Source organism: Delphinus delphis, chromosome 18 (assembly GCF_949987515.2).
Source record: "Delphinus delphis chromosome 18, mDelDel1.2, whole genome shotgun sequence".
NCBI classification, from domain to species: Eukaryota; Metazoa; Chordata; class Mammalia; order Artiodactyla; family Delphinidae; genus Delphinus; species Delphinus delphis.
In genome coordinates this window covers 70,331,247-70,344,568 of record NC_082700.1, presented here as the reverse complement: position 1 = coordinate 70,344,568, position 13,322 = coordinate 70,331,247, and positions in this window count along the sequence as shown.

Here is a 13,322-nt window from a genome sequence, read left to right as displayed (position 1 = left end):
ACGGCTTGGAATAAAGATGGAACTCTTATAGTAAAAACAAACACACAAAAATACCTCAAAAATTATTTTGCCACACAGGCAACAAAAATTCAAAATGCTCTCCTCAATAATTATCAAATGTTATCAGTGAAACAGATGGAATAAATTATAGTTAAATATCTAAACATTTATTGGGGCTGCAGCAACTTTCCAGACAGTCCAAAATCCCAGAGTAATATTCCTCAAGATGTAGTGTATTTTTTGGAGTTCTTACCACATCTGAGAAGCTCTGCTATTTCTATTAGGTCCTCAGGAACAGGGAAGGGCATTCTGATGGGTGACTTCCAAATCAATGAGATTTTTCTGTTTATGGAAACGAGATATGCCACAGGAAAATCAAACTCATATGTGAGTAAACTATGGTGTCTCACATTTCTTTATGGGAATTGACATCCATTGATTTTTTGAAAGTATACATTTAACCAGAACTCAGGAATGTTTTAAACAAGGCTTTCTCACACAGTATCATCAGCTTCAGTCACTCTATAATTAGATTCAATTAACATGTCCCAAATGTCAGAGGGGTTGGCAATAGTAACAACATTTAGTACAGTTAATGCATAAAAATTAAAATGTTTGCTCTCCATAACATCGAATTACATATCATATGCCTCTTTACTTCTCTAATTTTTCTTTCTAGGAACCTTGAGAATTATGGTTTCTTGTAGTGGGTCATACATTGAGACATATTTTAAAGACAAGTTCACTAGTAGATTACATAGTATGAAGACAGAAAAACCAACTCATAATAGAAGTGAGAAGTTTCCATATCCAACCCCTCTTTCTTGTCAATTGCCTTGTTGGAATTAAGCTTCCTGGAAGAGATCACCTTTGAGGATGAGAGAAGAGTAGTCTGAAAAGATGAAATATAATATTCCTCAAGCTATGTAATAGCAACCTCCAGTTCTGTCAAATAAGAAGTATAAAATAAAATAAAATCTAAGTACAATCATGCCTATAATATTTAGTGGATTCATAAGCATGAGGAAAATACCATGTTAAGAGTGCAAGACAGAAAGCAAACAGCAATAAACTATAGTGTGAGGTTTCAGGTTAGTACAACACACTCTGCCACATTATTTTCAGAATAAAGTTTACACATGAATTACTAACTCCAAATAGACTAATTCATTGACAGAAATAAATTCACATACAAATATTAATCAATAAAAGAGAACAAAAAGAAGGGAGAAGTAAATAAATATTTAATAATTTGTCAACATAAATGTACCCATGTTACCACAAAGTAAGCAATTTTGAACAACATTCCAATGACATTAAAATAAGTGTCAACACCTTTTTAAAATCTGCTTGAGGATAAGAGAGCTGATAAGACAAGGAATGTAGAGCTGCAAGGAGGTTAAACAAGTGTTGGTGATCACATTCCCCCAAGGTTGGAATTCTAAAAGAGGGCATAGAAAGGATTAGTTGCACGGTTGACACTTTTTAGGGATGGAACACTGTGCTCAGAGTCTAGCACACAAAAAATAACCAAGAACTTAAGAATACGGGACAAACTAAAGCCCAGTGGGAGAAAAAAAAGGCACCAGAATCAGATGCACGGTGGTTCCAAATATTGGAGAGTCTGTATTTTAAAAGAAGTATGACTTCTGTTTTCAACAAGATTGCAAACAATTGATAGTTATGATCTGAGAACTGGCCAATTTCAAGATAATGAAAATTCTAAAAATAAAAGGCACAATAACTGAAATTAGGTAGATATGAATCAGTTTAGCAACAGAACAAACACAGCTAAATGAAAAGAGAATTGGTGAACTGGTAGATAGACCAGAAGAGAAGATTCAAAATAAAGGATAGAGAAAATGTTATAGAAAATATATGAGAGAATAAGCAATTCAGAAGGTACAATAACAAGACCTAAAATATATGTAATTTGTGTCTGAGAAAAAATAAGACAGAAGTAATATTTGCAAAAGACAACGGCTGACAGCTTGCCAAAATTGAGGAAAGATGTCAAACAACATATTTAAGAATACTATAAAGCCCAGGCAAGATAAATAAAAAATATATGTAAACACAACATATAAAATGCTGACAATCAAAGACAAAGAGAAAATATTAAAATCAGGGAGATGGGGGAGGGAAAAAGGCAAATACTTTCAAAAGTGCAACAATAAGATTTACAGTTAATTCTCAACAAGCGCAATGAAATTCAGAAGAAAATGGAATAATTTCAAAGCTCTGAAAGCAGGTAACTGCTGAAATAGAATTTCACATCTAGTTTAAATATCCTGTAAGAACGAAGATGAAAATCAAAACTAGAAGAATTTTGTTAGAAGCTCCTCCTTAAAGAAAATGTTGAGTGCTGTTTGCAGGCAGAAAGAAAATCATCCCAGATGGAAGCTCAGAAATGTAAAAAAAAAAAAAGTAAATAGAAAGATTACAAATAAAAGAATACAAAAAGATGTACTATGCAAGCAGTAACGAGAAGAAATTCATCATAGTCATATTAAAAATTGAGAAAATTTATTTTTTGACAAAACGTATTACCAGAGATAGAAACAGCTGTAATAAAGAAATGTTTAAATCATTAAGAAGACATAATTTTTTTTTTTTTTTGTGGTACGCGAGCCTCTCACTGTTGTGGCCTCTCCCGTTGGCTCAGCGGCCATGGCTCACGGGCCCAGCCGCTCCGCGGCATGTGGGGTCTTCCCAGACCAGGGCACGCACCTGTGTCCCCTGCATCGGCAGGCAGACTCTCAACCACTGCGCCACCAGGGAAGCCCAGAAGACATAATTTGAGATTTCTAAAATTTAATAAAATAGCTCACAATACATTAAACCAAAGCTGATAGAACTTTAAGAAGGTGTAAGTATATTCACAATTATCATAGGATATTTTAACGTACCTCTCTATATAACTAATAGTTTCCTATGGCTAGAATGGGTACACCAGCTATCTGACTCCACTCACATCTTTTCTGCAATCTTGCCTTCAAAACGAATTATTCAAGAGAATAGCCTTCTCTCAACACCCATACCTGGCACTCCAACTCCTTCTTACCCTTTGTTTTTCTATTTTTATTTACTAAATTATCATCATGTTTAATTTCATTATTTATCTTCTCTCTCCCTCTGACCAAACTACAAGCTCCACAAGAACAAAAATCTATTCATTCTATTCATGGACGTATCCCAAACACCTAGAACAGTTCCTGGCTGATAGTAGGTGATCAAATATATATTAAGTAATATAGTCGGAAGCTGGCAGATTGAGAAGAAATGTGAGAATGCTGATTTTTCCTACCTTTTATGCTAGGGAGTCAAAATTGCATAAAAATCATTATGAGTTTTTAAATGCATTCAATGTCTTATGCTTTCCATAATACTCTCTCAATATTTACTTGAAATCCTTTATTTTACATTTTTCTGATAAACTCATATGAAATCACTTTAATGCATCTAATTTTTACAAGAGTGTGCATACATGATCTCATTTTTATAAGCTTATCTCTTTCTGTGCCAACAGAAAGACCTTACCCTTCCCTCAGCTTATCTGCATGGGGACACATTTGACCTGATGCTCATTTAATATTAACAAAGGTTATTTCTGGAGGCTGGTATTTGGACATTTTTCTTACTTCCTTCTTTGAACCTGTTTGCATTAATCGAATTCTTTATAATAAATATTTATCAGTTGTAAAAATTATAAAGTTAAATTTAAAAGATAAATTACTTACTGCTTAATGAAGTATCGGTACCCAAATGTCCCCAAGGTAGCTCATATTCAACATGTACCAAAAAAATTGACTATCCTCATCCTATTTACCCCAAGCTTGTTTTCTTGTGCTTCATTGAGGATGAGGCCTGCTTATCAAATTGCAACTTGAAATTTAAATCTCTCTTTGACTCTGTCTTAACAAGGCACCTAGTTACCAAGCGTTCTTTGTTTATAATTTTAATTAGTGTCTCAGATCCATGTCTGCTCCTCAATTCCATTGCTGTGATCAAAACCCCTGTGCAGGAAGCAGTCCAAATTCCTTCATACATCACTGAAATATCTGATCATTTGTCCTTAATAGCTTTTCCTCTCTGTCATTGTCTCTCCCCAGCCTAAGCACCCCCCCTGAATTCTTAAAAGCCTGGACAATTTGCCTATCGGTAGGCTTTCCTGTATTTTATTAGTTTTGTTTTCTCCTCTCTTTGTATTTACTCAAGTATCCTTCGGAAAGTCGAGTGTTTCAAAGTGCAAAGGAAAACAAGCAAAGATTGTCTGTCTGTTTTGTTGTCTTGGTTTCCCCCCAACCCAGAAGTTTGACAGGAGCTAGAGTACATGAAGATGGTGAAGAGGTGGGGAACCAAAGGGAGAAAATCTGAGAAAGAAGACACATCAAAGGGCATATTCCAGTGTTAGCGTCATCTGCTTAATTAGCTGCCCCTGCCACTTGGAGAGGTCTATTGCCTGGATACCACTGCTCCAGGTTTGGTGGGTGTGTGTTTTATTAGAAAGCTTGGTACCCTGAACTTTGTTTTTCAAAGTACAATTGAACATGGCCTCCTGACATGACTGACATATAATTGGCATGCAACGGCCAGGCCCTGGGTCCTCTCTGAGGTCCAGGCAGCGGTGAAGCCACCTCCTAGGGCATCATCTCTCATGGGTCAGAGGTCAAGCTGTGGTGGACATGACCAGTTCTTTGAGGACCAGGAGAGACAACGGTAATCCAGGCACTTGTAGAGAAGCATCGGAAGTCAAAGCAAAACAATGTTCAAGGACTTGTGAGGTTGGGGCTGGCAATAAAGCTGAGGTCAAAGAGGGGTGGAGGAGAGTTGCTGAGCAAGGACAGTAGGTCCCAGTCACGTAGCAAACTGATAGGCGAGGCAGGGAGGAAAGGTGGAGATGACTGATACAGTCAGGACACAGGAAGCTGCATATGCACATCGACCATGGAAACCCCCATGACAGGGGTTATCACAGCCTGACACAAAGCACTAAGCAAAGGTCCAGCTGAATGTGTGCAGGCAGAGAATATTCTCATGCATTTAGTTAGCAAGGACATCCTTCCTGACACCATTCTGGTTCCAAATATACAGTAGTGAGTAAGCAGGAGCCATTCTCCAGAAGGAACTCATAGGGTCGGTGCTATGGATTAAATTGCGTTCCCCCCCCAAAATTTGTGTGTTGAAGTTCTAACCCCCAGTACCTCAGAATGTGGCCTTTTTTGGACATACAGTCTCTACAGATGATCAATTTAAGATGAGGTCATTAGGGTGGAGCCTAGTCTAATACAATTTATTTTTAGGTCTCATTTCAAGTTTTATTTTTTTACTTTTTAATTATGTTTTATTGCAGTAGAGTTGATTTACAATGTTGTGTTAGTTTCAGGTATACAGCAAAGTGAATCAGTTATACATATATGTATATCCACTCTTTTTTAGATCCTACTCCCATATAGGCCATTATAGAGTATTGAGGTTCTATTAGTTATCTATTTTGGGCTTCCCTAGTGGTGCAGTGGTTGACAGTCTGCCTGCTGATGCAGGGGACACGGGTTTGTGCCCCGGTCCGGGAAGATCCCACATGTCGCAGAGTGGCTGGGCCCATAAGCCATGGCCACTGAGCCTGCACGTCCGGAGCCTGTGCTCCACAATGGGAGAGGCACACGTACCACAAAAAAAAAAAAAAAACTACAATGAGATATCATCTCACACCGGTTAGAATGGCCATCATCAAAAAATCTACAAACAATAACTGCTGGAGAGGGTGTGGAGAAAAGGGAGCCCTCTTGCACTGTTGGTGGTAATGTAAATTGATACAGCCACTATGGAGAACAGTATGGAGGTCCCTTTAAAAACTAAAAATAGAACTACCATGCGACCCAGCATTCCCACTACTGGGCATATGCCCTGAGAAAACCATAATTCAAAAAGAGTCATGTACCAAAATGTTCATTGCAGCTCTACTTACAATAGCCAGGACATGGAAGCAATCTAAGCATCCATCAACAGAAGAATGGATAAAGAAGTTGTGGCACATATATACAATGGAATATTACTCAGCCATTAAAAGAAACGAAATTGAGTTATTTGTAGTGAGGTGGATGGACCTAGAGACTGTCATACAGAGGGAAGTAAGTCAGAAAGAGAAAAACAAATACTGTATGCTAACATATATATACGGAATCTAAAAAACAAACAAACAAAAAAATGGTCATGAAGAACCTAGGGGCAAGATGGCAATAAAGACGCAGACCTACTAGAGAATGGACTTGAGGATATGGGGAGGGGGAAGGGTAAGCTGGGACAAAGTGAGAGAGTGACATGGACATATATACACTACCAAACATGAAATAGATAGCTAATGGGAAGCAGCCACATAGCACGGGGAGATCAGCTTGGTGCTTTGTGACCACCTAGAGGGGTGGGATAGGGAGAGTGGGAGGGAGGGAGACGCAAGAGGGAAGAGATATGGGGACATATGTATATGTATAACTGATTCACTTTGTTATAAAGCAGAAACTAACACACCATTATAAAGCAATTATATTCCAATAAAGATGTTAAAAACAAACAAAAAGATAAAAATAAATAAATATATTACATGCCCCAACCAAAAGACACGGACTGGCTGAATGGATACAAAAACAAGACCCATATATATGCTGTCTACAAGAGACCCACTTCAGACCTAGGGACACGTACAGATTGAAGATGAAGGGATGGAAAAAGATATTCCATGCAAACGGAAATTACAAGGAAGCTGGAGTAGCAATACTCGTATCCAATAAAATAGACTTTAAAGTAAAGACTGTTACAAGAGATAAGGAAGGACACTACTTGATAATCAAGGGATCAACCCAAGAAGAAGATACAACAATTATGTATGTTTTTGCACCCAACATAAGAGCACCTCAATACATAAGGCAAATGTTAACAACCATGAAAGGAGAAATCAACAGTATCACAATGACAGTAGGGGACACGCCACTTACACCAATGGACAGATCATCCAAACAAAATAAATAAGGAAACACATGCTTTAAATGATACAATAGACCAGATAGGTTTAGTTGATATTTATAGAACATTCCATCCAAAAGTGGCAGAATACACTTTCTTCTCAAGTGCACACAGAACATTCTCCAGGATAGATCACATCCTGGGTCACAAATCAAGCCTTGGAAAATTTAAGAAAATTGAAATCATATCAAACATCTTTTCTAACCACAACACTCTGAGATTGGAAATCAATTACAGGAAAAAAAAATGTAAAAAACACAAATACATGGAATCTAAACAGTGTGCTAGTAAATAACCAAGAGATTAAAGAAATCAAAGAAGAAATTATAAAAAATACATAGAAACAAATGAAAATGAAAACATGATGACTCAAAACCTATGGAACACAGCAAAAGCAGTTCTAAGAGGAAAGTTTACAGCAATTCAATCTCACCTCAAGAAACAAGAAAAATCTCAAATAAACAATCTAACCCTACACTTAAATAACTAGAGAAAGAAGAACAAAGAAAACCCAAAGTCAGTAGAAGGAAAGAAATCATAAAAATCAGAGCAGAAATAAATGAAACAGAAACAAAGAAAACAATAGCAAAGATCAATAAAACTAAAAGCTGCTTCTTTGAGAAGATAAAATAAATTGATAAACCCTTAGCCAGACTCATCAAGAAAAAAAGGAAGAGGATGCAAATCAATAAAATTAGACATGAAAAAGGAGAAATCACAACTGACACCACAGAAATAGAGGATTGTAAGAGACTACTACAAATAACTATATGCCAATAAATTGGACAACCATGAAGAAATGGACAAATTCCTGGAAAGGTACAATTTTCAAAGACTGAACCAGCAATAATTAGAAAATATAAACAGACCTATCACAAGTAATGAAATTGAAACCATAATTACAAATCTTCTAACAAACAAAAGTCCAGGACCAGATGACTTCACAGGTGAATTCTATCAAACATTTAGAGAAGAGCTAACACTGATCCTTCTCAAATTCTTCCAAAAAATTGCAGAGGGAGAAACACTCTCAAATTCATTCTACGAAGCCACCATCACCCTGATACCAAAACCAGAAAAAGATATCACAAAAAAAGAAAATTAGAGACCAATATCTCTGATGAACATAGATGCAAAACTCCTGAACAAAATACAAGCAAACAGAATCCAGCAACACATTAAAAGGATCATGCACCACGATCAAGTGGTATTTATCCCAGGGATGCAAGGATTCTTCAGTATATGCAAATCAATCAATGTGATATACCACATTAACAAATTAAGGAATAAAAAACATAAGATCATCTCAATAGATGCAGAAAAAGCTTTTGACAAAATTCAACACCCATTTATGATAAAAACTCTCCAGAAAATGGGCATAGAGGGAACCTACCTCAACATAATAAAGGCCATATATGACAAACCCACAGCAAGCATCGTACTCAATGGTGAAAAACTGAAAGCATTTCCACGAAGATCAAGAACAAGACAAGGATGTCCACTCTTGCCACCCTTATTCAACATAGTTTTGGAAGTCCTAGCCACGGTAATCAGAGAAGAAAAAGAAATAAAAGGAATACAAATTGGAAAAGAAGAAGTAAAACTGTCACTGTTTGCAGATGACATGTTGCTATACATAGAAAATCCTAAAGATGCCACCAGAAAACTACTAGAACTAATCAATGAATTTGGTAAGGTTTCAGGATACAAAATTAATGCACAGAAGTCTCTGGCATTCCTATACACCAACAACAAAAAAACCATAAAGAGAAATTAAGGAAACAATCCCATTTACCATCACAACAAAAAGAATAAAATACCTAGGAATAAACCTGCCTAAGGAGCGAAAGACTTGTACTCAGAAAACTATAAAACACTGATGAAAGAAATGTAAGATAACATAAACAGATGGAGAAATATACCATGTTCTTGGATTGGAAGAATCAATATTGTAAAAATGACTATACTATCCAAAGCAATCTACAGATTCAACGCAATCCCTATCAAACTACCAATGCCGTTCTTCACAGAATTACAACAAAAATTTTACAATTCGTATGGAAACACAAAAGACCCCGAATGGCCAGAGCAATCTTGAGAACGAAAAATGGAGTTGGAGGAATCAGGCTCCCAGACTTCAAACTATACCACAAAGCTATAGTAATCAAGAGAGTATGGTACTTGCACAAAAACAGAAATATAGATAGATGGAACAGGATAGAAAGCCCAGAGGTAAACCCATGCACCTATGGTCACCTAATTTATGACAAGGGAGGCAAGAACATACAATGGAGAAAGGACAGCCTCTTCAATAAGTGGTTCCAGGAAAACTGGACAGCTACATGTAAAAGAATGAAATTAGAACACTCCCTAACACCATACACAAAAATAAACTCCAAATGGCTTAAAGACCTAAATGTAAGACCAGACACTATAAAACTCTCAGAGGAAAACATAGGAAAAACACTCTTTGACATAAACTACAGCAAGATTTTTTTTGACCCACCTCCTAGAGTAATGCAAATAAAAACTAAAATAAACAAATGGGACTTAATTAAACTTAAAAGCTTTTGCACAGCAAAGGAAACCGTAAATAGGACAAAAAGACAACACTCAGAATGGGAGAAAATATTTGCAAATGAAACAACAGACAAAGGATTAATCTCCAAAATATACAAACAGCACATGGAGCTCAATATCAAAAAAACAAACAATCTAATTAAAAACTGGGCAGAAGACCTAAATAGACATTTCACCAAGGAAGACATACAGATGGCCAAGAGGCACACGAAAAGATGCTCAGCATCACTAATTATTAGAGAAATGCAAATCAAAACTACAGTGAGGGGGCTTCCCTGGTGGCGCAGTGGTTGAGAGTCCGCCTGCCGATGCAGGGGACACGGGTTCGTGCCCCGGTCTGGGAGGATCCCACATGCCGCGGAGCGGCTGGGCCCATGAGCCATGGCCACTGAACCTGCACGTCCGGAGCCTGTGCTCTGCAACGGGGGAGGCCACAACAGTGAGAGGCCCGCATACCTCAAAAATAAAAAAATAAAAAAACTACAGTGAGGTATCACCTCACACCAGTCACAATGGCCATTATCAAAAAACTCTGGAAACAATAAATGCTGGAAAGGGTGTGGTGAAAAGCGAACCCTCCTGCACCTTTGGTGGGAATGTAAATTGATACAAGCATTATGGAAAACAGTATGGAGGTTCCTTAAAAAACTAAAAGTAGAGCTACCATATGACCCAGCAATCCCACTCCTGGGCATATACCCTGAGAAAACCATGATTCAAAAGGAGACATGTACCACCATGTTCACTGCAGCACTATTACAATAGCCAGGACATGGAAACAACCTAAATGTCCATTGACAGATGTGAAACATATATACAATGGAATATTACTCAGCCATAAAAAGAAATGAAGTTGAGTTATTTGTAGTGAGGTGGATGGACCTAGAGTCTGTCATACAGAGTGAAGTAAGTCAGAAACATAAAAACAAACACCGTATTCTAACACATATATGTGGAATCTAAAAAAAAACAAAAAATGGTACTGATGAACCTAGTTGCAGGGCAGGAATAAAGATGTAGACATAGAGAATGGACTTGAGGACACGGGGTGGGAGGGGGAAGTTGGGGCGAAGTGAGAGTAGCGTTGACATATATACATTACCAAATGTAAAATAGTTAGCTAGTGGGAAGCAGCACAGCACAGGGTATAGCACAGGGAGATCAGCTCGGTGCTTTGCGATGACCTAGAGGGGTGGGATAAGGAGGGTGGGAGGGAGGCTCAAGAGGGAGGGAATATGGGGACACGTGTGTGCATATGGCTGATTCACTTTGGTGTACAACAGAAACTAACACAGTATTGTAAAGCAATTATACTCCAATAAAGATTAAAAAAAAAAAAAAAAAGGAGCTGATACTCCCAGGTCTTCCACATCTGCTTGTGTGATCTGAGCATAAGGAAGGCTTACTTCCTCTGAGCCTCAGTTACTTCATCTGTAAATTGGGGGTGATAATACCTTCCTTACAAGGAGATAGATTATTATTCTATGTTACAATGTCATGATCTTACTGTTCCAAACTTGACAGATGATAACTGAATAATTTAAGACCTTGGTGACCTTCTCTAAGAAGCCAAATTTCACTTAATCTATTGATGGTATACAAATTTACAGAGAGTAAATGATTGAAGAGCTGAGATTATGAAACCATTCCTTGAAATTACGCATCTACGTTTCCCACCAGCTCTTGATGATGTGATCACATGGTTGAAGATTCTCAGAGAATCTGGCTCAGGTAGGAACACAAGTTCTCCATTTCTTTTAAAGATAGTGTCAACTTTCAAGTTTAGTACCACTTTGAAATCATTGTGTGGGTTGCAGTGTGTGATTAGCTGTATTTGTATAAAAATGTTTGCAGGTTTGAACCATTAAAAACTAAAAAGCATACCCAAGAAATAGCGATGGTCATCCTCCTAATAAGAGAGGACATGACCCAGAAAACAAACTTATGGTTACCAAAGGGGAAAGGGGGTGGGGGAGGGATAAATTAGGAGTTTGGGGTTAACACATACACGCACTACTATATATAAAATAGATAACAAACAAGGACTCACTGTATAGCACAGAGAACTCTACTCAATATTTTGCAATAACCTATAACAAAAAAGAATCTGAAAAAAATATATATGTATATGTGTATAAATGAATCACTGTGCTGTACACCGAAAACTAACACAACATTGTAAATCAACTAAACTTCAATAAAATAATTTTTTTTAATATTATGGGTCACTGAGGAAGCAAAAAGGACAGAAGCATTGCCTTCTATAAAGAGGATTTGCTTGGATGTTTATCTAGAATTAACCCAAAAGTACTTTATTAAAGATTCACAGAGATTCATGTTTTTAGACATTTAGAAAATGTTTAATTGACCACCACAAAGTTACTAAGCCATAATTAGTTAGTTAGTAACCAGAGGATGGTTAATAGAACCAATCCTTGCTAAATGGTAAGAGCAAAACATCCATCTCCCTACCTCCCTCCTAATCTTGATCCTCCCCAAACCCCCCACTTCTACCCCCTGCTTTATTCTCACATGAAATCATCTCAAGTCTAGTGTTATCTTCTGTCACTTGACTTCCCTAGGACAGGACGTATATCTCCTCCCAGGCTGTTCCTACCAGGATAGAAGCATTGTTATTTTTAACTTCCTATTGAAGTATGGCATACTTCTGACCTCTTCAGTCTCTTTTCTCCTGCATCCAAGGGTAATACCATCCCGACCTCTAACACCATAGATTGGCGCTGCCTGTTTTTGTATGGGCTCTTGTGAGTCTGGTCTCTTTCACTCAACATTAACCTTGTCACGGTAGATCATCCATCCTAATTGATGTATAAAATTACACTGTGTGAACAGATCACAATTTATGTACCCATTCTACTCCTGATGGACTTTTGAATAGTTTCCAGTTTGGAGCTATTATGAATAGGGCTACCATGAACATTCTAGTCCATGTCTTTCAAGGAACTCAATTTATGCATCTGTTTAGGTCCTTACCTGGGACTGGAATGACTGGGTCAGAGCCCATGTGTATAATTTAGCTTTAATCGTTTTTGAAAATGGTTGCACCTCCTCCAGACTTTTAATAAGGTTTCACGTCCATTCATAAAAGCCTTAAAAGTTGGCCCAGTGTTTCCCACAGAAGAAGACCTAGAACTCAGATCTTCTGATTCCAAGTCCGGTGCTTTTCACATTCAGTAAATTTTAAACCCTTCATACTACTTCCTCTCACCAATACTTTGCTGTTTTTTTCCTTTAATGCAACTCAGATGCGTGGACAGCTAGTCATTCATAGGCTATTCTCCCCAGGGTATTTTTGCCTCAAAGAGGGTCCTTGGAGACTCCAAATAACAACTCTAATTGTGGACTTGCAGGTTCCACAAAAGGATGGGAGAAAGGAGAGAGGAAGGTCATTTCAGTCAGAGAGAACAGTTCTCCTGAATCTCTCAAGTCCCAAAAGACTGTTGGTCTGAAGAGAGCCATCCCTGATGAAACACAATAGAAAATTGAAAGCTCATCTTTTATCATATGAACTTCAGAGCAAACACCTTGAAAAGCTATTAAATCCTCATTTCTCCAGAGCGATACACCAGAACCAGAGGGAAGCCTGAGCTGTCGAGTTGACTCACAGCCCTTGGTTTCTCCACCCAGGGAGCTAGGAACAGAAATCTGCTGCTGGTTTCTTGAAGACTGCCTATAGCTGAGCCCAGGGCATGAAGAAACTG